This window comes from Mus caroli, chromosome 13 (genome assembly GCF_900094665.2).
Source record: "Mus caroli chromosome 13, CAROLI_EIJ_v1.1, whole genome shotgun sequence".
NCBI classification, from domain to species: Eukaryota; Metazoa; Chordata; class Mammalia; order Rodentia; family Muridae; genus Mus; species Mus caroli.
In genome coordinates this window covers 32,094,843-32,100,602 of record NC_034582.1, presented here as the reverse complement: position 1 = coordinate 32,100,602, position 5,760 = coordinate 32,094,843, and positions in this window count along the sequence as shown.

The following is a 5,760-nucleotide window of genomic DNA, read 5'->3' as shown; positions in this document are numbered from 1 at the left end:
CTCCTCTCACCAGCCTCTTCTCCATGAACAGCCTTCTGCATGCAATGCAGCCATATTGAATTCCCTGGCCCTCTGTGAGCTGACATTGTCTCCTTTACCCAGTGTAGCTATTTTTCACTGTGTATCAGAGATATATTCATTATGTATACATGACCAATACAGTAGAAGACAACTGAAGCTACAATGAGTGGCTTCCAAGACAAGGTCACAGAAGGTGTTTCAGCTTCCCTCTCAGTCACGTAGGTTGCTTTCTTTAGAGGTAAGCCAATTAGCCTGCCATGAGAACACTTAAAAAACTCTTGGAAGAAATCCACAGAGGAAGGAGCTGAGGCCTTCTGCCAGCAGCCAGCACTGGCGTGCCAGACACGTGAGTGGCTTCAAAGGCTAGCTCTTCTAGCCTCTATCAGAATCTCAGATGCCCACAGACTCAGCTTACCTCTAACTGCTTCACTACATTATGGATGCCTGTGCCAAGCTACCCAGTCAAGCTGCTTTCAAATTCTTTACCCAGAGAAACATTGATAAATAATAAATGGATTTTTTTGTTTAAACAAGTTTGAGAATGATATGTAGAGCAACTTATTCAGCATTAGATTAATAAACTATACCTAAAACATTCCTTCATTTTATTCTTCAACATTTGTTCACTTGTCTATGTGTGTTCCCATATGTCTGTAGGTCCAAAATACATTGACCATCTAAATTTATTAAAGAATGGTTTAATCTTCTTTAATGATTTTTTTCTACCAGTCATGAAGTCATATGGGACTGTATTGTTCAACATTCATAGAAGGGAAAACCAGTCTAAATATTTTTAATACAGACAAATCCATACAAATGATTAGTTAAAGATTACAAGGGAAGCAATGTTATCCTAAAGGAAACCATAGCAGGATGTGAACGTGAAAGCGAATGAGAAAGATGGCATTGCTCTCACCCATGATTAATTGTCACACTTAGCTCCTGCTGCAGCAGCAGAGCTAGAGACACCCCAAGAGTCAGAGGGGAAAAGCTATTCTCACTTTCTAATCCCCTGCAAAGCTTCTCATTGGCCAAAATTGTCAGGAAGAAATAGGCAAAGGACTCTGGGAAATGTAGTTTGCATACTTTGTTTCCTACCAATAAAGAAAAGATATGCATAAAGAAAGTGAGACTCTTGAGAGCTAATAGAGTCAGTTCATCATCTGGAACAATAATAGAAATAAGGGAAATAAATATGCACATATCTGACAAGTCTTTGCTGGAGAAATGAAACAGCCAACCCATGTGATCCTATTATGAGTGTCTCTAGCATCTATCCCACAGATCACCAAAACACTGGACCCCCATCTTAGAGGCACATCTAATTCAAAAGAGCCTCAACAGCAAAGCTGTAAAAATTTGAAGAGAATTCCTAATAAGAACCAACACCCTGAGAGAATGAAGGAGGGAAATCTCTTTTTCAACTGTTGGCTCATGTGCCTCCCACAGTCAATGGAGTTAGTCCAACTGTTGTGCCACTCAGATTTACTGGTGATTAAAAAAGTCAAGTCACACATATGTTGAGTAGTAGAATCAAGGTCCCAACAGATCTAAAGACTGTGTGTTTAACCACTATACTATTCTGCTTCTTCATCTTTTCTCATCTTATCTGAAATGTGGACCCTGCTGACCATTTGCTGCACCTGCAGAGTAAAGATGAAGAGGTAGTACTGTCAATATAAAAAGGCATGAAAACTGAGCCTGAAGAAACTCAGCCCCTGAGGTACAGGACAATCTTTGAATCAGCCTTTCCAACACTGAGTCGACTTACTCACTCTAGAAATGTCATAGTTGTTGAATTACCTAGAACATTTTGTTTTGCGGCTCTGAATGAACCTTTAAGTCCAGAAATAACCCCTCTAGCTCAAGCATACATTCAGGTTAATAGCCAGTGCTAGGGAGAACCTGGTGTGTGGCTATGTGCTGGGACAACGACAAAAGTCCATAGAGAACAGAATATCTGGGTTACTGTTTCTTACTAACGCCATCTTAAATGGATGATTCTGGCTTCCTTGCTTAGGATGTTGATGGACAGGCAGAGGGGGAAACAGTAAGGTCAGTCCAGGTCTTTCACTGGCTTGGTTAGAGTTATTCCAAGATAATTTTTAAGACTACTATGAAGAGTGGTAGCTTTCATTCTTCATATATTTATCACTTGTATATAGGAAGGCTGCCATTTTGTGCATTAATTTTGCATTCTGCTACTTTGCTGAAAGTATTTATCATCTGTATATGTTTTTTGGTGGACTAGTTATGGTTTTTTATGAAATCGTATTGTATGCAAATGAAGATGCTCTGACTTCTTTCTTTTCTGTTTGTGGCTCCTCAATTCCTTTCACTTGTCTTTCTGCTTTAGTGAAGGCTGTAAGTACTATACTGAACAGGGGAGGAGTGAGTGGACACCCTTGTCTTGCTTTAGTGGAAATGCTGGGCTGCACTGCACAAGCCAATGAAGACTCAACTTCTTTTTCCTGGGAAGGAAACCTGAAACACAGAATACTGGCATGAGAACAAAGAATTATGCAGCTGTGGGAATATGTTAAAAAGTTGACTTCCATATAATTTGTGAAATAATGTTGATTATTTTATAATAATCCACTAACATACTTCCAGCAACTTGTCACGAACCTTGCGTAATAAGCCAATCTGGTTTACCTTGATAACATTTTGCCTAGCTCATGTCCTGTAGGATTATATCTTTCAAAATCTACTTTAATAAGGGCTTTTTAACCTCTCTTATAGCCCACCATCCAGAGGTAGGGAGTAAGATAACTAATAGAAGAGCGGGAATATGGACCTGTTTAGTAGCTCTTTGGGGTGATTCCAATCTTTGTTGTCAGCAGTACAGTCAAACACCAAACACCAATCACCAATAGCAAAACACCAAATACCAATCAGCAATGCAAAGGCTTAATTCAGAAGAAACCATAAGGCTCAGTTGATAGGCACGAGTCTGCTGAAGCAGCAGACAGCTAGAACACCACCAGAAGTTCTTCAGTGCATTTCGGTGTATGAAGTCATGACAAGTGAAGATCAGTGAAAAACGCAAGGCAAATCAATGCAAGAGCATTGTTCACTGTCTGCTGGGTTACACTTGTACTCTTTCTAAACATCACATGTCCTCTTAAGCATCCACTTCAACAAAATATCACATGCCTTTTCACCAGTCAGTTTCCAGAAAAACCGCACGTGTCTGTTCTCAGCAAAACATCTTCTCATGTGGCTGCCTCAGCAAAACATCCTCTGGTAAGACCAGTTCCAGAAAAATATCACGTGACACAACTGAGTCTCCAACCAAACCAGAAATTCCCACTTCAGTGGACAATAGAGAAAAAAAATGAGCTACTCAGAATAAAATGAAAAAACTGCCAATTATTCTGATGGCCAGATGCCTAGGTATGGCTACAGATAAAGGAAAGAAGTAAAATGCTAAAGTCTTTCTCAAAAATAAATACCTTGTTTTAGACAATGTGTTTATTTCCTCACAAGTATTGGACTACTGTCAACAATTCTCTCTGCCAATATCTTGTATGACCATGGGGAATAAACTATCTTCTCTTGCTGAGAGGACATGGCACTGTGACCTCCGCTCTCCAAATATCAAACAACCTAGGGAGGTAGTAACTCCAAAGCTCACACTTACATACCCAGAATTCCCAAAATAGATCTCTCTCTCTCTCTCTCTCTCTCTCTCTCTCTCTCTCTCTCTCTCTCTCTCTCTCTCTCTCTCTCTCTCTCTCTTATAACATGGCTGTCAACATGAAGAAAAAGAATCCAATATCAAGCTGATGACTCCCAAGGGTACCCTGATCCAAACAGTAGGTTCTGAGTAGATGAACATGAAACAAGTGAAATCTATGAGGTCACAAATGTATGTCTGTGAGACAGTGGGAGCCTAGAAGAGAGTCCAATAAGAGGTGTGTCATCACCCTCTGCTCTGCAGATTTCAAAACTATCATTTCTGTCCCCCCTCTCTGGTAACTGCTCCCAACAGACAGGGACAGCCTGGTTTTGTTCTGTCCACAGTCCTGACCACTTGAAGTTTCATAAAATCACTACTTAACATTGAGTTTGAACACACTTGAGTGAAGATGTGCCCAACTCTTGGATGAACAGACGAATTCTGTGTGGTTCTCAGTCTCCTAAAGCCCCAGGGTGCCCCCAGACCTTTCCTCTGATCCTTTCTTTGAGTCTGTTTCTCTGAAGCTCAACATCCTGCTTTGTTTTTTAAGTCCAGCACTACCTCACATCTTGATATTCCCTGAGATAATGATAAACAGATGTCAATTTACCAATATTCATATTTGTCCATAGGAATATGTTTCAAGAACCCCAATGGATGCCTGAAACTTCAGATACCACTCAATCCTGTACATGATATCTCTCCCTTCCCTTGCCCTCATATGCTCATATCTATTGCAATGGTTTAGTACTGAAATTATCAATTTGACAGGATCTGACACGTCCCTCCAAGCACCACTGTGAGGGATTATTTGGATTAGGCTTACCTATGGGCCCACCTGTGTGAGCATTCTTGATAAGATTAATTGAAGTGAGAAGACCCACCCTAGAGGGTGGCAGCATTCCCTAGGCTTCAAAAGGAGGAAGCTAGCCCAAGTGCTCATTGTTCTCTGCTTCCTGACAGTGGCTGCAAAGTGACCAGCTATATCAAACTCTGGCTACCAGAACGTTCCAGTCACAATAGACTGTACTCTCAAACTATGAGTCAACATAAATTCCCCTTCCCTTAGGTTGCTCTTGTCAGGATATTTGAACACAGTGACAGGAAAAAGATAAGGTGAGGTCCTGCATATTTTCCTCCATTGTTGTATCCTAATTATCAGCATCACTGCTCCTGTATTTTGGGGCCATTGTTCAGTAAAAGTGTGTTATGTAAGCACTTGTGGTTAATACTAAGGCAGATGCACTGATTATTTGAGTATCTAATAAGTGGCTAATGGACTAGTAGTATATACAGTGAGAATATACTGGAGAAAGTGGTAAGTCACGTCTCAGGCGAGATGGAGAAAGCATTTACCATGTTTCTCCAAATAGAAGGTAATTTAAAATTCATGAGTTACTTCTGAAATTTTTCACTTAGTGTTTTTAAACTGTGTTTGGCCTCAAGCAACTAAAGTAATGGGAAACAAAACCAAACATAAGGGAAGACCTGAGTCAGAATAAATATCAAGTGCTGGGTGCCATCCAGAGTATCCAGTGTGGCTTCTCTTGACCTACATAATCAACCATTGACAGGAGATAGTGAGGTTGAGTGAGCTTAATGCTGGGGAGAGAGGAGCTGAGTGTGTGATTATTACAGGGCTCTGGGGAGTATATCCTAACCACAGTCAACAGATATCCCACTGAAACAGAATGGGCTTATAAGCTAAACTATCTTTTCATCCACTTATATTGCTCTAGTTAGAGTATCTTATCTCAGCACCTGGAAAAGTAGTTCAGACACCTACGATCAAGTGAGGCCTTGCCTCACTTACGAGACACTGTTCCTTGTGGTGTATCCTAATTGCCAAACTGGTGCTGAGAAGACACAGTGCTGTCTAAAGCAGCCCCTTTCCAGCTGTCACCTGCACAGACACAGGGAGTAGTCAGGGAGACAGCAGCATTTATACGTTAATATTCACTTGATGGGAAAGCCTACTAGTTTATAAAGAACTCATAAGGTCATCTTTAAATGCATTTATTCTAATGATAGAATAACATCTTTGTGACGTGCCATTT